Below are 27,328 nucleotides of genomic sequence, written 5' to 3' on the forward strand. Positions count from 1 at the left end.
TAATCTTAAGTCATTAACTAAGAGACCACTAGAAAGAACGTTTGCCATTGTAATGAGTTCTAGTTGGAACTAATTCCATCAGAGAGGTTGGTCACATTTTTTATGTTCATTGTTTAGTTGAAGTAGTTATTTTGTTACAAAAAATGTTTCCACAATAATGCAAGGCTCTTTATCCTTTATTTCTTTTATGTTCACCCTGGTCAAAAGGCTGGAAAAGAGCAGATAAATTAAATGGAGCAATTATTTTTACTTTGAAGAGACAGTAATTTTCTTGGTATTTTCTCCAGTTGATACCTCAGTTGAAATCAAGGCAATCTTTTCCTCTGTTCAATTTGGAGCACAGCATACTAAAATGTCACCACGCTATCCATAATTTCATTAAATTTTACTTGTCGTCTGCTATGGTTAGTTAAAAAAAGTAAAAATGGCAAAATAGATAGCTAACTGCATGTTTTCTTCGGATCACATCACCTTAAATTATCTTAGAAAGCTGAGTGAAAAAAAATTAATGAAAAAGAGCCAATTTAACATATAGGGCCAGACTCAGGGTTAATCTCGAATTAGTGATGTTGAGTAGTGACCTTAATGAAAATAGATGAAGAGATCAATGAATAAAGATTATTGGACCATGACAGCAGGTCAGAGAAGAGGGTTTCTCTCCCCCTGCATCAGACCATGGGGAGCAGTAACTATTGCTACATATCTACGCACATGTGATAAGACAGTCAGACCGGGAATTATATGAATCTTAAAAATTTGCTATCATAGTCTTAAGTCATCATCTATGATGATTCAGAATCTACAGTAAATACAACGCTTGAATACAATACACATTTATTCCATGTTCATTTTAAAGTCAATCTCTCGAGAAGTTTCATTTTACAATTAAAGTTTTCAGCTATGTAATATGTGAATCCATTCGCTTTGAAAATTTGATACTTTGTTCATTGGGTCAAATACACTGTCATGTGACAGTTTTGCTGTCAGTAACATTACCAGGGAAGTTGGCTTCTTTATAGTACTGGTTCTTTATAGTTCTTTACATTCACTTCATTTATTTTGCTAAATAGTTAGTAGTTGACAAGAACAGTTACACTGTCTAAAAATTTTCTTTTGGTATTCCTTCAATTAATCGATTCATTAGTTTGCTTTCTTTTTGTTATTAACATATCAAAAATATTTTCCCAGACCTTAACATGCTTTGAAAATAGGTGCCAAATCACCTGTGTGTGTCTCTGAAGAGTGATATTCATCATTGTTTATCTCTTATACATTACAAAGCATGTTGCATTTACTTTCCAGCCTAATATAGAGTTCCACAAATTAAAATAGTCTTGCTTCTTGGTCATACAGTATGTATTTTCAAACCCAGCATCTCTTAGTCCTGTAATCTGTTCCACATATCGACTAGCAAAGCAGCAGTGAAGAGACTGTTCATAATGTTATGCACAATTTTGGAAATTTGACAAGAACATCAGTGATTTGTGCCATTGTGTGGAGAGGAGATAGCTATTACTGGGACAGTTATTACAGTTTAAGCATCCACTATGTATACTGAGACCTACAATTATTATCCACTGAATTAGATGTTAGGTTTTTTTTTCCCCTGAAGATTTTCTGAGAGATTTGAATTAAAAAGCTGTGATATTTAGTGCTTCCCTTAAACCAAACCTTGGAAATGGGTTGGAGCCCTTTTGTAGTTTTCAGATACTATAGACCATTACACACAATAGCAGATTTCAAATGTTCAATAGAAGAAGTGTTAGTTCTAGAAATATATACCAAGTAATTTTAGGGTAGGAGAGACACCTAACACAATTATTTCTCCACTGTGCACTTTTGCCAGTTAATACCCTGCAAGCAAACTGGAATTGTGGAATAATCCACATCCTTTCATTATAGATGTACATAATCTAAATAATTGTATTTGCATATATTATTTTCTCCAAGTAAATATTAAGACTATTAATGTACAGTATATAAGGCAGACATGAAATGATAGCTCTAATTCCATTTACAATGAGGTTGAATGTCTAGATGTTAGAAATTTTGCAAATTGTATATCTCAACCCAGAAATTACAGTGCTATGCAATTAAAGAGAACAAACCCTCAGTGCTAATAATGAATAATAATCAGTTTTATTAATTTGGACAGTACACAGTTTCTTCTGTGCTGGGAAAAAAGTCAGTCTCATACTAACAGTGGCTCCATCATGCATCACTGGGCAGCTGCTGTTTTTCTCTTGGTAGCCCCAGACCCGGAGAAAGGTCATGGAAATTCTCTGAGCTCTCTTATCAAGCGATTGCTGACTTGAGATACAGGATTGTCTTAAGGGTACAGCTGAGTGCCCAGGTGTGGGTTCGAAAGTGGACTCTACTTCAATTGTTGGTGAGTCTGGTATGCTGCATTCTGCTCAGGCTCTATAGAAAAAGGAAGTGAATCATGTCAATAGTTCCCAGAGCAGATTATCAAAGGAAGAGTGTCTGATTGATAGAACTTCCATGCAAACACCAAAACACAATTAAGTTCCAAAGATTTTTTGACTTGAAACATTAAATCTGTTTCTCTTTCCACAGATGCTGCCAGGCCCGCTAAGCTTGTCCAGCATTTTCTAATTTCATTGCCAAAACATAATTTGGCTGGTGATCGAAGGGACCCCCTTTGTCAGGTCTTTCCTGTGTGCTCATAATGACAAATTGACAAATTAATATGGCTGTGAGATTCAAAATATCCAAACACAATGCCTGGATTTTATGAACAACAATAAATGGATTTTACTGCCTCCATATTTTCTCTGGTTTTTCTGCACTGGAAAATGTGGGACAGAATCTTTCCAGCCCCTTTATGACATAGAGTCATAGAGATGTACAGCATGGAAACAGACCCTTCCGTCCAACCCATCCATGCCAACCAGATATCCCAACCCAATCTAGTCTCACCTACCAGCGCCCGGCCCCTAACCCTCCAAACCCTTCCTATTCATATACCCATTCAGATGTCTTTTAAATGTTGCAATTATACTAGCCTCCACCACATCCTCTGGCAGCTCATTCCATACACGTACCACCCTCTGTGTGAAAAGATTGCCCTGCAGGTCTCTTTTATATCTTTCTCCTCTCAACCTAAACCTATGCACTCTAGTTCTGGACTCCTGACCCCAGGGAAAAGACCTTGTCTATTTACCCTATCCATGCCCCTCATAATTTTGTAAACCTCTATAAGGTCACACCTCAGCCTCCGACACGCCAGGGAAAACAGCCCCAGCCTGTTCAGCCTCTCCCCATAGCTCAAATCCTCCAACCCTGGCAACATCCTTGTAAATCTTTTCTGACCCACATGGCCATTGGCGAGTTAATTGGGAAAATGTTGTGAGGCAGAAATGAGATTCTCAACATTGAGAAAAAAGAATCCGATTCTCCAATCAAGTTTTGAACAGCGAGATGAGAATCTCGCCAGTAGGTGGCAAGAGTCCTATTTACATGCGTTAGCATTCCATTATTAGCAAACTCTGCCCCATTGATATGCAGATTTTTGTTGTCCCATGGGCTCATAAAATCCATGCAATCACAACAGTGTGGAAACAGGCCTTTCAGCCCAACAAGTCCACACCGACCCTCTGAAGAGTATCCCACTCAAACCCATTCCCCATTACTCTACATTTACTCCTGACTAATCTGCCTAACCCACATATCCCTGAACACTATGGGCAATTTAGCATGGCCAATTCACATGGCCATGCACATCTTTTGATTGTGGGAGGAAACCGGAGCACCTGGAGGAAACCCACGCAGACACAGGGAGAATGTACAAACTCCGCACAAAAGTCACCCAAGGCTGGACTCGAACTCAGGTCCCTGCTGCTGTAAGGCAGCAGTGCTAACCACTGAACCACCATGCCACTGTTCAATAGAAAACTAAACAGTTATAATTTTACTCGAGAAAGTCAGAGCAGATACCTGACAATTCCAGCTTGCAGCTTGTTCCTCCATGTTGTACAGCCTTCCTCAACATCTCAGGACACATTCCATAGGCAGTGACTGCCTGCACCTCCCATACACAAAAGCTGGCATCAGACGTGTACCAGCCTCACTGCACCCTCATGCACATCTCTGACCTATGTGAAATACAACAGTCTACTTAATGCTGCTGCCAAGACATTTTGCATGCAGGGAAAAGCACCCAGCTCAAGGTTTTGACCAGTACGTATTTCAGGGCTTTTCACATGCCTTCTTAGCAAGTATTTGGATGCCAACAATAGCTCTGCCCTCCCTTGCTTTTTTATGCTTTGCCGGCTCAGCCACAGCTTAAAGGGTCAGATTATAATGGGATCTTGATCAGATGGGCCAATGGGATGAGAAGTGGCAGATGGAGTTTAATTTAGATTAATGTGAGGTGCTGCATTTTGAGAAAGCAAATCTTGGCAGAACTTATACACTTAATAGTAAGGTCCTAGGGAGTGTTGCTGAATAAAGAGACCTTGGAGTGCAGGTTCATAGCTCCTTGAAAATTGAGTTGCAGGTAGATAGGATAGTGAAGAAGGCGTTTGGTATGCTTTCCTTTATTGGTCAAAATATTGAGTACAGGAGTTGGGAGGTCATGTTGCGGCTGTACAGGACATTGGTTAGGCCACTGTTGGAATATTACACGCAATTCTGGTCTCCTTCCAATCGGAAAGATGTTGTGAAACTTGAAAGGGTTCAGAAAAGATTTACAAGGATATTGCCAGGGTTGGAGGATTTAAGCTATAGGGAGACGCTGAACAGGCTGGGGCTGTTTTCCCTGGAGCATCGAACCTTATAGAGGCTGAACAGGCTGGGGCTGTTTTCCCTGGAGCATCGAACCTTATAGAGGTTTACATGAGGGGCATGGATAGGATAAACAGACAAAGTCTTTTACCTGGGGTGGGGGAGTCCTATGCTCAAGAATACATAGGTTTAGGGTGGGGGGGGGCAAGATATAAAAGAGGCCTAAAGGGCAACGTTTTCACACAGAGGGTGGTACATGTATGGAATGACCTGCCAGAGGAAGTGGTGGAGGCTAGTACAATTGCAACATTTAAAAGACATCTGGATGGGTATATGTATAGGAAGGGTTTGGAGAGTTATGGGCCGGGTGCTGGCAGGTGGGACTAGATTGGGTTGGGATATCTGGTCGGCATGGACAAGTTGGACCGAAGGGTCTGTATCCATGCCGTACATCTCTATGACTCTATTTCTGTGTTTCTGAACACAGACACAAAGCCAGGCAGCTTGTCATGGTTGTCAGCAGACATCAGTCAAGGAAGTGGGTTTTGTTGTATGGCACTTTGCTATGTGAAGCTCAAACCTACGCCATGTGCCAGCAGCTTATGCAGGAAACATGTTGCATGTGCTTCAGCCAAATGACTATATCTCAAAGTCCTCAGTCAAGCCTGGAGGAACAGCCTCCAGTAAATCAATGGCATCATCTGATATTAATGCAAGGGCATAAATGGGATGAGTAGGCCACTTAGGGCAGTCAGGGTCGGGGTCTATATTGTTACAGAATCAGTGCAACAAATGCAGAGAGGATTGGGAAGTCAGTAAGGGAGCTGCACAGAGATCACGTAAAGGTCCAATCGATCTTCAGTGGGAGCTCTTAGTCAAGTTAGCTCAGGGTGGGAAAATCTTCAATCCTTCAGGTCAACTCAATAAAATTAAAAGGGATTATTAGTGTCCACCGCTGCAGTATTGAAATTGGGAAGTTTGTTGTGGGGATTGGACGCTGCATTTTGGATGCTGAGGGGACAATAATTGTGTGGGGGTTGAGGGAATTCAACATATAAGGGTCTGTGACAATATTGCACTGGAGGTCAGGGTTACTGCAGGAGGGGAGATCATCAGTGGTCACACACATTCTGGTTTCAACACTGGAGGGTGGTTCAGCACAATGGCTGACACGTCTAAGCTGTAGGGCTAGGCTTCAGGGGGTAACGCTGGGAAATGAAGTCATAATTCAAAGAGGTTTGGAGAAACACATTAAAGTTTAGTATGGATAGACAGCACAGGATATCTAGGGAAGAAAGGAATGTGGAAGTTTGGGGAACCCTTTGCTTAACAGGCTGCACCTGCAATTGTCAGTACGGTACCAACTGTGACCTGTGACACCTTTCATACTTACATAATTCGTAAGACATTCTGGCTATTGAGGGAGTGCAGCGTAGGTTCACGAGGTCAATTCCTGGAATGGCAGGATTACCTTACACTGAAAGACTGAAGCGACTGGGCTTGTATACCCTTGAGTTTTGAAGATTGAGAGGGGATCTGATTGAGACGTATAAGATTATGAAAGGATTTGACACTCTGGCAGTAGGAAACATATTTCCACTGATGGGTGAGTGCCGAACCAGAGGACACAGCTTAAAAATACGGGGTAGACCATTTAGGACAGAGCTCAGGAGAAACTTCTTCACCCAGAGAGTGGTGGCTGTGTGGAATGCTCTGCCACAGGGGGCAGTGGAGGCCCACTCTCTGGATTCATTTAAGAAGGAGTTGGATAGAGCTCTCAAAGATAGTGGAATCAAGGGTTATGGAGATAAGGCAGGAACAGGATACTGATTAGGAATGATCAGCCATGATTATATTGAATGGCGGTGCAGGCTCGAAGGGCTGAATGGCCTACTCCTGCACCTATTGTCTATTGTCTATTGTAAATGCGCACTGGAAATGAAAAATGGCTGCAGCCACACCCAGAGTGGGTAGACTGAGTTTTTTTTGATATCTGAATATGCTTGTGAGTAGTGTAAGGTCCTTCACATGAGATGTTTGCCATGTCCAAATATGTGGGATACAAATCTGGTCACAAGCAATCTTCACCATGTCAGTGATCATTACAGACTGAAGTTAATCATCTCTGAGAAGCAGAGATGACCTTAAAAGAAGTATCTATCGACCACAATTTACAAAGATAATCCAATATAACTATATTCATTCACCAACATGTTCTGAGATGCAATGCTGCCTTTCTTTTATAATGTAAGACATGGTGGGACAAGTATTCAATAATCATACAGTACATGTAGTATTTGTGGGACGTGGTTTATGCTGCATTTGTTGCAATAAGGTCCTTATATCAATGGTCCATGTAGAGGCATTTCTGAACAGAGGCCTCCATATTCCAGTCTATGAAGGACTATGCTAGATCATCAAGGGGCTTATAAGGATTTTACTGGGAAGTGTGGCCTACCTTCTGCAAAATAGATGATGACTCCATTACATAACACATTGACTGAGGCTAAGCACAGATACAAAGGTGTTCATTCTTCTACAAGCACCAGGATGTTGTAGACATAGCTTTGCTGAAGATGAGGTTCTGGTCTGGGGCTGCCTTGCAGTATAGTTTAGAGAGAATGTATATGAATTCTTTGATGGTCTTCACAGCTGAGGCAAGTAAAGAGGTGATATGATGAACGCTGAAGAGCTAGGAGAGCGGCAGAAACCTTTGTGCAGGAAGATGAGGGCATTGAGCTGGAGGAACATCATCTTCAGCATGATACGGCACTGCAGCATCAAGCTCAACAAGCGAGTCTGGACTTAATTGTCACTTGGTTCCAATAGATGTGGGCAGTGATCATTCAGCAATTGTAGATTTGTTACTGCTCAAAACATGCCTGTCTGTTCTCAGAAGAAATTGCAGCTTTTGTTTATATTTACTTTGCTTTTGGTTGTGCTGAATAATAACAAACCTTTTCAAAAGTGTGAAGGTTTTCCAGCATGTAATGATCCCACGTTAAACAATGGAAAAGTACAGTCAGTCAGGCAGCATCCAAGAAGCAGGAGAATTGACGTTTCAGGCATAAGGCCTTCATCAGGAAACTTCATCTTAATGATGACGGGCTTATGCCTGAAATGTAAATTCTCCTGCTCCTCGGATGCTGCCTCACTTGCTCTGCTTTTCCAGTGCCACACTTCGACTCTGATCTCCAGCATCTGCAGTCTTCACTTTCTCCACATTAAACAATGGCAAGATGTTAGGTTTTAATGGTTATAGTGGACGTTCAGCATCCCTTACACAATGTTCTAAAATGGGATGGCACTAAGAATGAGTAACCTGTGTTATTTCATTCTTAAGTAGCAATACATTTACAAACGGGCACTTGTGTGTGCAATGATGTGTCAGCTATGCCACTTACGTGTCCTCAGAGATTTTTGTTTGGTTCCTCCCTCATTACACGTACTTTGAAGGGCAAAGTCTGGCTGACAGCACTTGACTTTGTGCACAGCTGGGCTTTAAAATGGCACCAGCAGCAGGCAAGGTCCCAGCAGTGGCAAGAATTTCCACTTCTCATGAGAAGGAAGTGACCTGTAGAAGTATTTGCACAGCTAATGAGATGAATTGTGGACCATAGCATGAGAAAATGTGTAAGGGTTTACAAAGGGCTTACCCTCCACGAAACTCGCCAAAATTGACACAAATAGGAGTAGATCATTTGTGGTAAAATTCAGCCAGAAATTACAAATTCATTTCAGTGCAATACCTCCTACTGGGGCTCTAGAATGTGTACAAACTGGGGAAGCAATTGTATCTCCTTAAACAACATGACTGACTAATTCTTAATATGCAAAATCTAAATCAGGAAGCTTGAATTGGAATAGTTAATTCAAAACTGAATCCTGTACAGAAAAGAAAATATGCAGAGAAAAAGAAAGATGGGACTAAGAGATGGAGATATAAGAGATAAACAAAGACTAGGGTTTTTAAAATCTCATACAAAATTAAAACCTGTAGTAATGAAGACTTCACACTTATAAATGTGGTTGGCAATAATCATGCCTTTGAAATTCCAATTACACTGCAGTGGACAAGTCTTAACTTTTTCTGATGGGTTTAGAGGATAACAACCTTATGCAGTTCCATGCATTCTAATGGTGATTGTCTTGGCAAGATACCAGTGTGGAAAATAGCAGCTTCCTGATTTCTGTATTTAGCTGCAGTGTGTGATCACCGGAAGTTGCTTTTTGATTTACACCATCATAATAGTGAACATTGAGAGCTTCACCATTATTTTTACTGCTAAGTCCAGACTATAATTTATCTTCAGACTATTTGATTGACTATGCAAATGTTAGGAAATCAAATTGGATGAACAACTTTTTATCGTTCCACTGCCAGTTTAATTTATTACCTGGCAAATAATGTGAAGCAAAAGCCGAAAGATTATCTTGAATAATAAATTCCTTACCATTTCTGGAAATTACTTTTAGTTTACTTGAAAAAGAGCCTTCTTTTTACCGTATTGAATCAATGAAAGGGTTTATTATTTCAAAAATAAAGTTTTTGCCATCTATGAAAACATAATTGATAAATTTCTGAATCCTGAAAAATAAATCAAAATAATTTTTAAAACTCTTTGGAATACAACATTAAAATATTGGTCTGAAATCACTAGAATGCAAAAATATATTTAGTTGAAATTCATTGCTGTGTAATAATTTTCAGAACAGCAAACAGAATAGAGCATACTATTTAAAATATTAAATCAAAATAAAATCCCTAAAGAGAATGAACTATGAGTATTAAACATATAATTTTGAGTATGTTTGTTTATGCAGTCAAATACCACGAAAAATATTCTTCAACTACTTGAGGACTGCTGTGTGTCTAGGTTGCTAGGAGATGTTCTGCACTGGGATTTCCATTTTATCTTCCATTCTATCAAGAGAATTGGAATAAAAACAAAGATAATACATTAGATGTCATTCTATTGTTAGACATGTAAATTAATAATGAAGAAAAAAGATACTAAAAGTATTATATTTGTATTATGCTTCTCTTCTGAATCACTTGTAATCTAATTTTATTCACACCAATAAATGCTAATCTTACATTAAATATTTTATTTTTCTTTTCAACGTTATCATACTAATCTTTTTCATATAAAAGGATTTATATTTGATAATTTAATTATTCTCCTTAACTTTGTTTCACTTCTATGTGCAATAAAACAGTATTGAAATAGTTATAGGGCTGTGAATAACTAACCAGAAAATAATGCAATTGAATGGAAATAGTTTAATTCAGCTAAAATGTTCGGCTTGTGATGAATTATAAAAAGATTGTAAAATGTCTGAGGAGCTTCCCATTTATAGTATTACAGCAATTCTCAGAGTCTTTGAGGAAGACTTTGAATTCCATATCGACTGTTAAAGATTTTACTACATATAAAAATACACACAAACATATAAAAATACATGTTAGGAATAGGAGTAGGCCATTTGTCCCCTCGAGCCTACTCTGTCATTTAATAAAGTCACAGCTGATCTCATGGGATTAAATCTTCTACTTTGGCATAGCAATGCTGGAAGTACATATACTGGAAAATTGAAATATCCCATATCTGCATGGGGCTCCTAAAGCTTAACTGTGGGTCATTGCCTCAGATGTTAACAACTATGAGCTTGAAAATATATTAATCACATGCAGGATTATATTTTCCTTGTTAGTTTACACTAGTTTACACAAGTACCAATTGAGTAAGAAATCATTTATTCATTTATTCTCAATTTCTTTGCAAACATTGAGAGTTCAAGACTATAGGGCAAAATGTAATGCCCTGAAAAGTGGACACAGGGACTTGCAGCCATTTATTCAAAGTTTGGTAACTTTGTGTTGCCTTCTTTTTTAAAGTAATCCCCCACTTAGGCATCCAACCAATAACATGAGTAGCTAGCACCAAATAAAATGAGCCGGCACCGCACTTAGGTGGTAGTGTGGGAAAAAAAAAGACAAAAAAGAAAAAAAAAGAAAAAGAAAAAAATAAAAAAAATAAAAAAAATAAAATGAGCCGGCACTGCTTAAAACTAGCCAAGACCTTTTCATGTAGTGCACTCTGTGTTAGAAGTTGGCCAATAAGTGGATCTCGAAAAGTGTGGTGCCGGAAAAGCACTAAAGGTCAGGCAGCATCCGAAGAGCAGGAGAGCATAAGCCCTTCATCAGGAATTCTGAAACGTCGACTCTCCTGCTCCTCAGATGCTGCCTGACCTGCTGTGCTTTTCCAGCACCACACTTTTCAACTCTGACTCTCCAGCATCTGCAGTCCTCACTTTCTCTCAAAAAATAGACATGGCTAGTGAAACATTGAATAATGATAATCACTTGGGAGATGTTTAACGCTGTACTGGATGGAGTTTCTCAAGGAAGTGGTGGAACATGGGAGATGTGTCATGTATCCCCAGACCATGTGACTCTTCTGGTACAGAATCATAGAATCCCTACAGTGCGGAAAGCAACCATTCAGCATAGAGCAGGCATTGGGTCAAAATCCTGGAACTCCCTCCCTAATGGCATTGTGGGTCTATGTGATGATGCTGCTCCTTTAACAAGGTTGTGTTGTCCTTGATTTTTTTCAAAAGTGTTATACAAAGCAGAGTAGCCAAAATGTTTGGGTTGATCTACTTGAAGCTTTTAAATTAAAAAAAAACACTTGTACAATGGAAGAGGAGTGGCCAGCTCTCCCAGCTCAGCTTTTCTCTGGTTTGGTTTGGTTTGGGTTTAAGTAGTCTGGCTGTTCAGAGCAAGCAGTCAGTTTTTTGATGCTGCTGGTCTAAGAAACAGCTACATGGAAGAAGATGCTCCGTGCTGAATCTCTCTGTCATCTCTCTGTCCTGTAAGACTCTGTGTTTGATTTTACCTTTTTTGCCAAGGGGTGTTTATGGGGATTGTTGCATGAATTTGGAACAGCATCATTAAGTTGCAATAGAGTCGATCGGATATTCAAAGAGGTTGTTATTCTATATTCTGTTCTCTTTTGTTTGTGTTTCATTCGGTAATCTTGCAAATAAATTCTGTTTTGTTTAAAGCTAACTGGTTGGGCCAGTTGCATCACTCCTAGAATACCCACTGTACAGTCGCTTAAAACAACTAGCAAAGATAGGGTCTGGGCTACTTCTTTGAAATATTTTGAGGGGGTCTGGCCTGGTCCATAACATCTACAGACAGCACGTGGACAGCAATGGTTCAAGAAAGCAGTTCATCAACATCTTCTCAAGGATGGACTGAGAATGGACAACAGAGCTGGCGCAGCCAGCAGCACCAACATCTTGAGATAATGTTTTTACAAAATGTAAAAAAATTAAAAAAAATAAAAAAAATAAAATGAGCCGGCACTGCTTAAAACTAGCCAAGACCTTTTCATGTAGTGCACTCTGTGTTAGAAGCTCAGAAAGTATTAGGAGCAGTTTGCTGTGGATGTCAATGCCAACAGTTGAGTCGAGAGAACTTGTGCTGCAGAACTTGTGGCAGCACAGTGGCTTAGTGGTTAGCATTGCTGCCTCACAGCACCAGGGTCCCAGGTTTGATTCTAGCCTTGGGCAACTGTCTGTGTGGAGTTTGCACATTCTCCCCACATCTGTGTGAGTTTCCTCCGGGTGCTCCGGTTTCCTTCCACAATCCAAAGATGTGCAGGTCAGGTGAACTGGCCATGCTAAATTGGCCATAGTGTTAGGTGCATTAGTCAGAGGGAAATAGGTCTGGGTGGGTTACTCTTCGGAGGGTCAGTGTGGACTGGTTGGGCCGAAGGGCCTGTTTCCACACTGTAGGGAATCTAAAAATAAAGTTCATGACCTCAGATGAGTGGTTAAGGTCAGTGGATGCAAGTTCAAATGATATATCCTGCCAGCTGTACAAATGGTCTTGGATACTGTTCAAGTCACCAAATGTCCATCATTCCCTTACTAACAATATCTATCAATCAGGACTCATACCTGGAAACTAAGAGCTCGACCATACACTTAATACTGCTACAAGATTCAGATTTGTCTCAAAGCATTTTTATTCTTCAACTGTTATTCAACTACATATCACGGGAGCACATTCCACTCCACTCACTGGCACACTTTACAGGATAGGGTGACACAACGGGAAAAGCTAACTGGAATGGGGTGGGGGGGGGGGGGCAGATGGTGGGGAGGAATGACATGTTGGTCTATATGTTCTGACCTCATGAATGAAACAATGTTGGCTATAATTGTGACTCCCCATTGCTGAGGCTGTTTCCAGGGAAAGAGCAAGAACTATTAAATTCCCTCTTCTCACATTCTTCTGATTTACAAACTGCAGGTAGTAAGCATGAACAGTTCCCCTCAATGCCCGATGTTATCCTGTGCTTGTCCATTTTTAGGTTCTTAATTTCATAATCAGCGTTGAATTGTGCTGTCATGCACTTGCTTCCATCTCTTTCTTTGTATACTTACTTTCTTTCCTTTAAATCTGCATTGTTATCCTTCTTCATTCTCAGTCCGTATATTACAGGTTAATGACACTCTTTCCCTGGATGCCATTTTTAACTCTCTGCTTATGCTTCATCTAAACTCCATTGTACACATTCATAATTGCTGTTCTTTAATTTAGACTGCGCGCAGTCGATTTGATCTGCAGGTAACAATCATCCTCCTTTACTGCTCACTAACTGCATCTTGTCCAAATGATTCTTTATATGTGTTCACAAGACAATATAAGTTCCCTAAGTAGGTCTATTTCTCATATGGTCTGAAAGTTATCACCTTTCATTTGCATACATTGGATTAAGATATTATAAAATTAGCAGATGTTCCATTTAACTCAATATTTTGCACTGCAGGTTATATGGAATACACATCATGAACTGTTAGTTATCTATCTAGAAGATGAAACGTACTGTAGTGTCAGATTGATTTTTTTCTATTTTTATTGAAAGATTTTTTTAGTATTACATTAAACCAAAACAATACAAATCACAACAATGCAAAAAGAACAGGACTACACTCAATTACATACATGTAAAAAGAAACAACTAGATAAATAAATAAATAAATAATATGACCCACCGTGACAAAACAAAAACTCTCGACTATCGAGAGCACTAACTTGCACATATTCACATGTTCGTAATTCTTCCTCTCAGGGTATTAGATTCACTAGACACGACCATCATGGCTATATAAAAGCCCTTATTAGCCTGGCAGATAAATCTGAGTCCAGTTAATCCAAAAAGGGCTGCCACGTCTTATAAAAATTCTCAGTTTTTTGGTGTACCATACTTGTAAGAAAATCCAGAGGGATATGCTACATGACTAACTTACGCCAACCCAACAGACCTGAGGGGTTTTCAGATACTCAACAGAGCAAAATGTTTCTCCTTGGGCAAAAAGTATTTTCCTATGTGCATCTAAAGGAAGTACACTGGGCAGGCCCAGAAGAGAGGAATGGTCCATCTCCAATTCTGTCCCCAAGATCCTCTGTATTGCACTTACCACAGCGCTCCAGTATGTCCAGAGCCTGCGGCAGGACCAAAGGCCATGAGTGAGAGGTCCTGTGCTCATTTTACTGCGTTTGGGACATGTTGAGGATACTTCCATTTTGAATTTTGTGAGGCGATCTGTGGCCAGATGGGCCCTGTGGGGAATCTTCAGCTGTACGACATGGGTCCTGTTACAAATCGTAATCTTTCTTGCATTTTCCCAAATATTCCTCCCACGTCTCAGAGAAGATCTTGACTCCTAGCTCTCTCTCCCAGACCTTACAAAACTGCACAACCTCGCCTGAAGGGCCACACCCCCAACAGGTGATAACGAATGCTGACAGAAAGTGTGTTCTTAGCGCTATGCACCCTCTGCTCTGTGTCAGATCTATAAGGGTCAGTTAGAAGTTTCATTCTTTTTTGAATGAAATCCCTGATTTGAAGAAAACAAAAGAGGTCTCTGCTAGGTACTTGTACTTCCAAGTCAAAGGACATCATTGTTTCCCCCTCAACGAAATCACCCAGGCAAGACACACACCTTGTTGCCCAGAGTTTAAACCCAGAATCCATTATACCTGGTTGGAAACCCGGTATACTAATTCACTAGTAAGTCCATCAGGACCGGGCACCTTTCTGCTCTGAAGCTGCTTCCCAGCCTCCTGCACCTCCCGCACTGATAATGGGCTTTAAGGAAAGACTCTTGCTCGGGGGTTACATCTGGAAGATCCAGGTTCTTGAAAAAAAGACTCCATCTTAACCCGCTCATCCTCCCAGCATTCAGACTGATATAATTTGGAGTAAAATCTCCAAAATGCTGCATAAATCTTTATAGAATCACAGTATGGGTTGCAGTCCCTTCCCTGATTGAAGGACATTCCTTTTCCTGACAAGCTATGCTAAGTACTTGCCTGGTTTATCATCATGCTCAAACAACCTTTGTTTCAAAAAAGTGAGTTCTTTTTTGGCTGTCCGTGTGAGCACGGATTTCAGTGTAGATCAAAGTGCTGTGACCCTCTGTAGCTTAACCACTGAGGATCTATTAAAGTACGCCTCCTTGACTGCTTTCAACCGTGTTTCAAGCAAGCATTGCTGCTTTCCCTTCTGCCGCTTCTTACTGGTCGAGTAGGAAATAATTATCCCCCGGCATAAGCTTTAGCAGTTTCCCAGAGGATGGATGGGTTACTGGCCTAGTCTGAATTAATGGCTAGAAAAGCTCTGAATTCATTGGAGAAATACTCAATGAACTTACTATCCTTAAGAATGAAGGAATCCATTCGTCAGTATCCAAGATATATTGTTATATTGCCCTTAATCTTAACTAATAAGTATACTGATGCATGATTAGAGAGGGTAAGATTCCATATTGTACAGGACGCCACCGAACCCAGGAGAGCTGCAGGGGTTAGAAAGAGATCAATCTTAGTATGACACCTGTGTGGGTTGGAGAAGAATGTTAACTCTTCGAGGAGAAAGTGAGGGCTGCAGATGCTGGAGATCAGAGCTGAAAATGTGTTGCTGGAAAAGCGCAGCAGGTCAGGCAGCATCCAAGGAACAGGAGAATCGACGTTTCGGGCATTCCTGAAGAAGGGCTTATGCCCGAAATGTCGATTCTCCTGTTCCTTGGATGCTGCCTGACCTGCTGCGCTTTTCCAGCAACACATTTTCAGCAAAGAATGTTAACTCCCTGCTTATGGGATAGAGACATCCAGCTAGTTTTAGATCTGCACATAAATCAACTAATTGTTGAGATTGTAAAGAAGGTATTGGTGGCCTTTGGGCATTCTGTCTACCATTGGATCCATAAGACAGTTAAGATCCCCCCCCCCCATAATAATGTGCTGCAACAAAAGGTTAATCAATTTGGAAAATGCATCTACCAGAAATTTAAGGGGATGAGTAGGGGGACATTTAAAATACTGTACTCTTCTCCATATATCGTGGCTTTGAGGATTATGAACCTTCCATATATATCTTTCATACAATCCAGTAACTTAAATGGGAGATTCTTCCTAACAAGTATGGCCACTCCTCTACTCCTAGTATTAAAAGATGAGAAGTAAACCCATTCGAACCTACTCTGTTGTAATTTCAAAAATTCCCAAACATTTAGGTGCATATCCTGCACTAGGGCACTATCTACCCTCTTCCTTGAAGACTGGAAACTATCTTTTTCCTCTTGACTGGCGAGTGGCTCTCCCCGGTGTTCCAGGTACACCATTCATGCATGTCATTAGCCATAATAATCTGTAGCAACATTTCGACTCCAGAAAGGAAGAATTCAAATCACAAAATTGCTGAGCCTTGATGAAAGCAAATGCACAAAACATAAAAACTATACAGACTAAATCAGCTACAACTAACAAATCTTCAAAACTTTCAAAAACTATGTACAACAAGAACCAAAAAACAAAAGAAAATACAAAGTGCTAATGGTACTGAGTAGGGGCACTTACCCTCCACCCAAAGGGGGCACTACACATCCCAAAACCTTGTCTTCTGCCCCATTGCCAATATGGCAACCAGGGCAATTGAATACAAAAACCGGGCTTGAACTGCCCGTAGTTAGGCATCTAGCCATTGCAAACACCTGCTGACCTCCTTCTACCTACAGCTGCACCATAGATAAAAGCAAAAAGAGAAAAAATAGTAGCGTTGAGGAAGGAGTTAAAAGTGAGTACTCTGTCCATCCCCAAGTCTAAATTAATGCTGGTTAGTAGCAGAAGAAAATCCAACAAGACTTCCTTTGAAAAGAAAAAAAAAATATTTCCTGTATCTATTAAATCGTCCAGTCTAATTTAAAGTGTCCATAAAGTTTTTGCTTTCCCTGGAGAGTCGAATGAGTAAGCAGATCCATTGAAAGCAAACCTAAGCACTGCTGGGTACTTTAAAGTGTACTGGATCCCGAGATCCCTTAATCTTTTCTTGCTATCATCAAAAGAGTTTCTTTTCTGGATCACTGCCGCCAAGAACTCCTGACAAAACATGAACCTGGAGCCCTTGTGAACTAAGGTCTTTGGATCTTTCCCCAGGGTTCTGGAGGCTTCCATGATTCTTTGTTTTTCCCTGAAGCGGTGAAACCGCACGAGGATAAGGTGCGAGCACTGGTCTGAACCTGATCTGCATGCCATAACCTGGTGAGCTCTTTCAATTTTCACCCGCCCTGTTCGACGTCTAAGTTGAGGAATTGCAGCAGCCAGTTCTCAAAATATTTCACTGGCTGACCGCCTTCCATCCCCTCCAGCAGACCAAAGAAACGGACATTTTTCCTCCTGCCCCTACTCTCGAGATCATCAACTTGATCAATTAAATTATGGAACTGCTTTTCAAGGGCTTGGATCCGATCTTTGGGTGCAACAATCACGGTCTCTGCCATTGTGGTTTGACGCTCGACGTCAGGTTCGGCACTCGAGGTTTTCAAGCTGCCGATTATGTTTTTAAATTATGCAGAGAGCAGGGCCAACTTACTGTTAAACTTTTCTTCGAGCTTTTTGCACAACTTCCTGAGCTCCTCGACAAGGGCCTGGTGAGAAACTGGGTCCACCGAACTGGTGTATGTTGGGGCGTGCGTGTGTGTGGTGCCATAGTCGCACCTGCAGACAAACTAGGTGCCTCCAGTAGGTGCCCCACATGTTGGGACATTGTCGATCCTTTTCCGTTGTTTGTCAATTCCACAGAATAAAAGGGGATCAATCGAGATTCTATAACTATTTCAGTGTTGAAATTTAGCGAAATGGTTTGAGTTGGGTGGGTTAAAGCACTGCTTTGCTTGTGCTGTGATGCAGAGCCCAGCAAAGCAGTCCATTCAGATTGCTGCCATCTTGGAACCCCTGTCAGATTGGTTTAACACTGAAGTTTTGTGTACTTTGAAGATCTTTGAACTACTACATACTTCTCCACTCCTAACCCCTTTTATAGGTAAAATGCACAAATATATCTGAGAGTATAGAAGTGAGGAATGGTGGCTAAGTGGTTTTGGATAAATGTGCTGAGTAAAAGAATTGGAACAGGCAACCTCAGAAATCTTCCAGGTCTTGATTTGAAGACTCATTGTTAAACCAACAATGAACATGGTACAGATTCTTTCCCAAAATTCAGATCACTGCTCAAACTTTGAAGGCATTGGAAGTCCACTATGAAATTCACGCCACTAGCATCACCTCCTCATGATGCTAGTATGTGCTGAACAGAGGGTGCATCCTTCTTTAGGCCCCACTGGAAATCAGCCTCTGATCCTAATCAAAACACACATCTGGAATTTACTATATCTTTCAGATTTTAATTATCCTGCACTCTGTAATTTGCACCAGGAGTATATTGCAAGCCCTAAAAAATACTGCAGTTTTTATAAGACCATAAGACATAGGAGCGGAAGTAAGGCCATTCGGCCCATCGGGTCCACTCCGCCATTCAATCATGGTTGATGGGCATTTCAACTCCACTTACCCGCATTCTCCCCGTAGCCCTTAATTCCTTGTGACATCAAGAATTTATCAATTTCTGCCTTGAAGACATTTAGCGTCCCAGCCTCCAATGCACTCTGTGGCAATGAATTCCACAGGCCCACCACTCTCTGGCTGAAGAAATGTCTCTGCATTTCTGTTCTGAATTTACCCCCTCTAATTCTAAGGCTGTGTCCACGGGTCCTAGTCTCCTCGCCTAACGGAAACAATTTCCTAGCGTCCACCCTCTCCAAGCCATGTATTATTTTGTAAGTTTCTATTAGATCTCCCCTTAATCTTCTAAACCCCAATGAATACAATCCCAGGATCCTCAGCCGTTCCTCATATGTTAGACCTACCATTCCAGGGATCATCCGTGTGAATCTCCGCTGGACACGCTCCAGTGCCAGTATGTCCTTCCTGAGGTGTGGGGACCAAAACTGGACACAGTACTTCAAATGGGGCCTAACCAGAGCTTTATAAAGTCTCAGTAGCACAACGGTGCTTTTATATTCCAACCCTCTTGAGATAATTGACAACATTGCATTCGCTTTCTTAATCACGGACTCAACCTGCATGTTTACCTTTAGAGAATCCTCAACTTGCACTCCCAGGTCCCTCTGTACTTTGGCTTTACAAATTTTCTCACCGTTTAGAAAGTAGTCCATGCTTCTATTCTTTTTTCCAAAGTGTAAGACCTCGCATTTGCTCACATTGAATTCCATCAGCCATTTCCTGGACCACTCCTCCAAACTGTCTAGGTCCTTCTGCAGCCTCCCCACTTCCTCAGTACTACCTGCCTATCCACCTAACTTTGTATCATCGGCAAATTTCGCTAGAATGCCCCCAGTCCCTTCATCCAGATCATTAATATATAATGTGAACAGCTGCGGCCCCAACACTGAACCCTGCGGGACACCGCTTGTCACCGGCTGCCATTCCGAAAAAGAACCTTTTATCCCAACTCTCTGCCTTGTGTCAGACAGCCAATCCTCAATCCATACCAGTAGCTCACCTCGAACGCCATGGGCCCTCACCTTGCTCAGCAGCCTCCCGTGTGGCACCTTATCAAAGGCCTTTTGGAAGTCTAGGTAGACCACATCCACTGGGTTTCCCAGTCTAATCTACTTGTCACCTCTTCAAAGAACTCCAACAAGTTTGTCAGGCATGACCTCCTCTTACTAAATCCATGTTGACTTGTTCTAATCCAACCCTGCTCTTCCAAGAATTTAGAAACCTCATCCTTAATGATGGATTCTACAATTTTACCAACAACCGAGGTTAGGCTAATTGGCCTATAATTTTCCGTCTTTTGCCTTGATCCTTTCTTGAACAAGTGGGTTACAACAGCGATCTTCCAATCATCCGGGACTTTCCCTGACTCCAGTGACTTCTGAAAGATATCAACCAACGCCTCCGCTATTTCCTCAGCCACTTCCCTCAGAACTCTAGGATGTAACCCATCAGGGCCAGGAGATTTATCAATTTTAAGACCTTTTAGCTTTTCTAGCACTTTCTCTTTTGTAATGGCAACCATCCTCAACTCAGCCCCCTGACTCCCTTTAATTATTGGGATATTACTCATGTCTTCCACTGTGAAGACTGACGCAAAGTACTTATTAAGTTCTCCTGCTATTTCCTTATCTCCCATCACTAGACTTCCAGCATCAGTTTGAAGTGGCCCAATGTCTACGCTTGCCTGTCATTTGTTTCTTATGTATTGAAAGAAACTTTTACTATCATTTCTAATATTACTGGCTAGCCTACCTTTATATTTGATCTTCTCCTTCCTTATTTCTCTCTTTGTTATCCTCTGTTTGTTTTTGTAGCCTTCCCAATCTTCTGATTTCCCAGTGCTCTTGGCCACTTTATAGGCTGTCTCTTTTTCTTTGATAGTTTTCCTGACTTCCTTTGTCAGCCATGGCTGTCTAATCCCTCCCCGGATAATCTTTCTCTTCTTGGGGATGAACCTCTGTACAGTGTCCTCAATTTTACCCACAAACTCCTGCCATTTTTGCTCTACTGTCTTCCCTGCTAGGCTCTGCTTCCAGTCTATTTTACTGACATTAAACTGAAACTTTTGCTCACAGATACAGATGGATACAAAGGATCACAAGCTATTATACAAGGCAGAGAAGAAAGCTCTTGTTATTTCCTTAAATATTCATCCCTCAGTAAACACAACCAAAAATAGCTTATTCATGGCTTTTTTTTAATCTTGCTGTGTGCAAAATTCAACTAGTTAATAAAAAGTAATCTTGTAAGTAATCTGTTGGATATAAAATATATTGGGATGTTTTGATACAACAATAACGTGCCTTTAATATGTACTTTTTTTTTATAAACAGCCGTGATGTTTATTTGCAAATCCATCCAGGAGAAATAAACGTATGAATGAAATAATTCTTGACCAAAATAAGACTTTAAACTGCCTGAAAACTAATCTTTGTATGAAATTCAAGAAACTTCTCAGTGTCTTTGAACTTAGACTTTGATGTGGATATTTAGGACGAGTTCTTCATTCCATGAGTGCTATCTGATTACCATGTTGTGAAAACAGTTGAAGAAACACCAATAACTTATTTTTAATGTGGATAAACAAGGCATTTCATATGAGTATTACCAAATAATATTTGTCACAGATTCGCAAAAAGAGATAATGGGATGGATCACCAATGCTTACATCAAAGAGATAAGATTAAGGATTAACTGAAAAGGGAAGAGTAGAAAAATGAAGAGGATTTAGGGTGTAGGTTTGCTCGCTGAGCTGTAGGTTTGATATCCAGACGTTTTATTACCTGGCTAGGTAACATCATAAGTGGTGACCTCCAAGTCAAGCTTGACTTGGAGGTCGCCACTTATGATGTTACCTAGCCAGGTAATGAAACGTCTGGATATCAAACCTACAGTTCAGTGAGCAAACCTACACCCTAAACCTCAACCTGAGCTACAACCCTTAACAAACCTTGCGAAATGAAGAGGAATAGCAGGGCAATTAAAATTAGGGATGTGGAAAATGACAGGATTTAAAGATAGCTATCTTGGGCATTCTGGGTTTGGAAGAGGTTACAAAGCTAGAAGGTTGGGAGGGCCTGGATGGATTTGAAATCCAGGATGACAATTTTAACATTAAGATATTGCTAGTGCCAGAACCTATTTAGGTATCTGTGTACAAGTGTGATGGGTGAACAAGACTTGGTGCAAGGTAAGATACAGACAGCAAATGTTTGGATTAATTCAACTTTATGTAGTTGGGGACATGGGAAGAATGTGGGGGCAGTCAAATATATAAGTAACAAAAACATGAATTAAGTTGATTACCGTGGCAGGTGGTAAATCAGAGATGGAGACAGGTATTCTTGATGGTGAGAAAGGCAATTTCAGAAAATGGAAAAATAACTGCAATGGAAAATGGGAAGCCTTCAAAAATGAGAAAACGAGAGTCCAGATACAGTATATTCCTGGTAGGGTAAAAGGAAAGGCTGGTAGGAGTAGGGAATGCTGGATGACTAGAGAAATTGAGGTATTGGTTGAGAAAAAGAAGGAAGCGAATGACAAGTATAGACAGGAGAGATTGAGAGAATAATTAGAATAGTATAAAGGCAGTAGGAGTATATTTAAGAGAGAAATGAGGAGGGCAAAAAAAGACATAAAAATAGCTTTAGCAAGTAGGGTTAAGGAGAACTCAAAGGGCAAAAGGGTAACTAGGGAGGCAATAGGTCCCCTCAAAGATCAGCAAAGCAGCATATGTGTGGAGCCGCAGGAGATGAGGAGATACTAAATGAGTATTTTGCATCAGCGTTTACTATGGAGAATGACATGGGAGGTATAGAATGTGGGGAAATAGATGGTGACATCTTGAACAATGTCTACATTACAAATGAGGCGGTGCTGGATGTCTTGAAATGCATAAAAGTGGATAAATCCCCAGGACCTGATCAGGTGTACTCTAGAACTCTGTGGGAAGCAAGTGAAGTGATTGCTAGACCCCTTGCTGAGATATTTGTATCATCGATAGTCACAGGTGAGGTGCCGGAAAACTGGAGGTTGGCAAATGTGGTGCCACTATTTAAGAAAGGTAGTAAGGAAAAGCCAGGGAACTATAAACCGGTGAGCCTGACATCAGTGGTGGGCAAGTTGTTGGAAGGAATCCTGAGGGACAGCATTTATATGTATTTGGAAAGGCAAGGGCTGATTAGGGATTGTCAGCATGGCTTTGAGCGTAGGAGGTGATGTCTAATGAACTTGAATGAGTTTTTTGAAGAAGTAACAAAGAGGATTAATAAGGACAGAGCAGTAGATGTGATCTAGACGGACTTCAGTAAGGTGTTCGACAAGTTCCTCATAAGACTCTGGTAAAATCTCATGGAATACAGGGAGAACTAGCCATTTGGATACAGAACTGGTTCGAATATAGAAGACAGAGGGTGGTGGTGGAGGATTGCTTTTCAGACTGGAGGCCTGTGACCAGTGGAGTGCCACCAGGATCGGTGCTGAGTCTACTGCTTTTCATCATTCATATAAATGATTTGGATGTGACCATATGAGGTATAGTTAATAAAATTACAGATGACACTAAAATTAGAGATGTATTGGACAGCGAAGAAGGTTACCTCAGTTTACAACGGGATCTTGATCAGATGAGCCAATGGGCTGAGAATTGGCAGATAAGTTTAATTTAGATAAATGTGAGATGCTGCATTTTGGAAAAGCAAATCAGAGCAGGACTTTTACATTTAATGGTAAAATCCTACAAAGTGTTGCTGAACAAAGAGACCTTGGAGTGCAGGTTCATATCTCCTTAAAAGTAGAGTCACAGATAGATAGGAAAGTGAAGAAGGCATTTGGTATGTTTTCCATTATTGGTCAGAGCATTGAGTATCAGAATTGGGATGTCATGTTGTGCTGTACAGGGCATTGGTACAGCCGCTTTTGGAATATTGTGTGCAATTTTGGTTTCCTTCGTATTGGAAGGATGTTGTGAACCTTGAAAGGGTTCAGAAAAGATTGACAAGGTTGTGGCCAGGTTTGGAGAATTTCAGCTACAGGGAGAAGCTGAATAGGCTTGGGTTGTTTTCCCTGGAGTGTTGGAGGCTGAGGGATGACTTTATAGAGGTTTGTAAAATCGTAAAGGGCATGGATAGGGTAAAGAGACAAGGTCTTTTTCCTGGAATGGGGGAGTCCAGAACTAGAGGGCATGGTTCAGAGTGAGAGGAGAAAGATATAAAAGAGACCTAAGGGGCAATGTTTTCATGCAGAGGGTGATGCGTGTATGCAATGAGCTGCCTGAGGAAGTGATGGAGGCTGATACAATTGCAACATTTAAAAGGCATCTGGATGGGTATATAAATAATATGAGTTTATAGGGATATGGGCCAAATGTTGGCAAATGGGACTAAATTTGCTTAGAATATCTGGGCTGCATGGACAAGTTGGACCGAAGTGTCTGTTTCTGTGCTGTATATCTCAATTACTCTAATTGCACCACTACGAGAAAAACTGTATGCTCATTCCTGATCATGAGCAGTACTCTCATGCTAGGCATTTAAACAACTTAGATCGCCCTTGGAACCCACAGCTATCTAGATTGTCTCACTTTCCAGCACAAGACTGTACAATGTGATAACTGTAGATTCTATCATCCTTTTTCCTCTGATGTTGTAAAACAGCAATAGATTATTACCGATCTCTGAAATTAGATTTGCGTCATGCCCCTTATTTACATTAAATGCTTTGGAAATCAGCACTTGCTATTATTGAATTAGTTGGATAATTTATCTTTAGTCAGTTAATTTATGGATCTTATTGTACTTACAGTGACTATTATTTACAAATTAAGCAACTAAGTCTGTAAATTATGTGACATTATTTGGCATAATGTGACAGCATACAAAATTACGTAAATAGATTCCAGAGAAGTCAAATTAAAATGCTGTCACTGAATGATTCCCATGTCTAATTATCTGGTTGGAGTGATACAACAATATAACAAAATGCATATATGCCCATGATTCCCTATTACTGGGGTGATTATCCAACATGTCAAATTAAATCAAGTTAATTTGACAGAAGATAATTCAACTGAAAATGCAACATATGGGGATGATGTACGTTAGCAGGATAGTTATATCTTGCCACATGTGACATTATTTAACAGGATTTGCAAAATAGGAATTTTGACAATTTAGCTAAATAGAAGTGCTTTGTATACTTTCTATCATTAACAAATGTTACCTTTTGAAATATGTATCAAGTGAAAGAATAATGCTTTGTAATCAAGCTGATATTTCAATATCATTGATAAATGAAGGAACCATAGCCTATAGTTTACATCCAATTCCCTTTGACAGCTCTGTGGTCAGGATATTAGATACTATATTCGACCTGAACTAAACGTAAAAATTCTCAAAATTTACACACCGAATAAACTGAAAAATTCCTCATTTTGCTTCAAATTACACTGTTCCCTTATTACTTTAAGGTATGATACTTGCAGGCTTAATTTTGAATAACTGAACTCAAGTGTTGCACTCACATAAAGTTGATGTTGATACTTTTTTGCACAGGGAGAGGAAATACAACAAAGTAGGATCAAAGGAATATCTGATCTACCACTGTACATGCAAATGTACTCCAGACATTTATATTCTGTACTAAACTTCTTTAATGTTAGCATTTTTATTTTTCATAAAAAATTTAGGCCAGCTGTGACATATAATTTGCCTTGCTTTATTTTCAAACACTGCACATACAAAATCTACAAAGTTTTTGCTTTTACCTTGAAAAGATCCTTATAAGACAATTAGAAACATATCTATTTTAATGGCCAACATCTTCCCCTCTTTGGTGAATTCAGAAAATAGGAGAGTATCCAGGAAAGGAAACTGACAGTCTACAATGAGATAGCTGGATGGATTGTTTCGCAATTAGGCAGCTGATTGGCTGGTGGGCTTTCTGCCGGAATTACGACTTGCAGTCCCATCAGAAGACAACAGTTCCAGAATATGGCATGAGGAGGAAATGCTGCTGTTGGGACAACACGTCACATGCCCTGGATTACTAGGATGGGGATTGTCAATAAGCAGGATAAAAGTTGTTTGAGGGAGTTTCTGCAGTTGAAGGTCAGAAACTAAGACAGAAGAGAATCATGGCTTTCTAAAGCCCAGGCAGAAATAAGCCCTAAATGGTCATAAATTGGTCATGTAAGGTCCTCACTTGGCAGCTAGTTGGAAAGGTTGAGGTAGGGCCTTACAGAACTTAAGGAACTTACAGAACTTAATTCGGACAAGGTAGGAATGTGTTTTGGTGTGTCATCACCTCACCTAATTAAGTTCACTTTCTACCTCCTGGCCTGGACAATTATGCTCAATATCTATTAAACCCTTCACAATATCCCAATTAACATCTCATCTGTCTTAAACTCTAACCTGAATGTATATCTCACTTAGCTTCAAATATCTTGGTACTTTTTCTCTCTCTTTTGAAAAGACTGCCTGCTTCTGCTTTGTGTTTGTTCTCTACTTTATGCATTCCACCTTGCTATTCAAGTTCTTTCAGATGTTTCTTCATTGATTAAGCAATTTGTGCTTTATTATTTTTCTTTTTGAAGAACAGTACATGAACTGGATGCTAGATATTGGATAGAGAGTTGAATATGGCAGGAAAGAAGCATGTGAGAGCAACTGCAACATATGTAGCTGAGCAAGAACGACCGGAGACTAGAGCCAGGAAGGAGTGGGTTCTGAGCTAGCAAATGGTAAAATATGATCTACAAGGTTAAGACGCACCTCTCTCATAGGATGTTCTAACAGTTCTTGTCTCAAAGATTTGAAGGGACTGTGGCATATTCTTGCAATTGACTGTATCATCAAATAATCTTAAAGTGGTTTTGATGCAGCAGAAACTACTTGAGGTTTTTATAGAGAGGAATTGAGGTGTAGGACATGTTAACAATATAATCATTTTGTCAACAATTTTAGCTCATTCAACATTTCTGAATCACAATGTTATTTTCGTTTGTGAATACTCCAATTAGATATAACATTAATTCATGGAAATCATTTTAAAGTATATGTTATTATGAGGAGCAGGAATGGAGAGTTGGTTCCTTTTAACTCACCTCTTGGTCGGTCACAAAAAATAATTTGAATTCCTTTTTTTAAACGCAAGGAGTATCATATTTCAATTAAATGTAACTAAATAGAGCAAAATGAAGGAGCTAAATTTCAAGGTTTCCTTTAATTAAGAATGACCAATGTTATTATCTATTAACCTGAAAAACAAAAATACAATATAGAGTCATAGAGATGTACAGCACGGAAACAGACCATTCGGTCCAACCTGTCCACGCCGACCAGATATCCCAACCTAATCTAGTCCCACCTGCCAGCACCCGGCCCATATCCCTCCAAACCCTTCCTATTCATATACCCATCCAAATCCCTCTTAAATGTTGCAACCAAACTATTTATTTTCTTTGCAGCTTCCTTACAGTTTTGAATAAGTCCCCATCCTCAACATATGTACTGCTACCATATTTAACTTAACCTGGCATCCTCTTCTCTACATGAATCTTTTTTACAGTCATACAAATTAAACTGTTTGCCCCTGTTGTGACTCCACTACCATATTTTATTATTCAAAATGTTATGTCTC

General features: G+C 40.2%; 1 protein-coding gene and 1 long non-coding RNA gene across 11 annotated transcripts in view; one reads left to right on the top strand and one right to left on the bottom strand.

Annotated features, from left to right (window-relative positions):
* tnrc6c1 (trinucleotide repeat containing adaptor 6C1) overlaps positions 1 to 27,328 on the top strand; it is a 693,384-nt gene that overhangs the window by 435,758 nt on the left and 230,298 nt on the right. The window lies entirely within an intron of this gene.
* Positions 2,118 to 27,328, bottom strand: part of LOC122562106 (uncharacterized) — a 57,634-nt gene continuing 32,423 nt past the window's right edge. For both annotated transcript variants that reach the window (XR_015761402.1, XR_015761401.1), the window contains exons 3-6: positions 9,201 to 9,670; positions 8,151 to 8,320; positions 3,958 to 4,115; positions 2,118 to 2,421 (exon numbers count right to left, since the gene is read on the bottom strand). This is a non-coding gene — a long non-coding RNA (uncharacterized LOC122562106). The remainder of the gene's footprint in view (positions 2,422 to 3,957; positions 4,116 to 8,150; positions 8,321 to 9,200; positions 9,671 to 27,328) is intronic.

This window comes from Chiloscyllium plagiosum, unplaced genomic scaffold, assembly GCF_037043375.1.
Source record: "Chiloscyllium plagiosum isolate Xiang-an unplaced genomic scaffold, Cpla_swu_hap1 HiC_scaffold_25, whole genome shotgun sequence".
NCBI lineage: Eukaryota > Metazoa > Chordata > Chondrichthyes > Orectolobiformes > Hemiscylliidae > Chiloscyllium > Chiloscyllium plagiosum.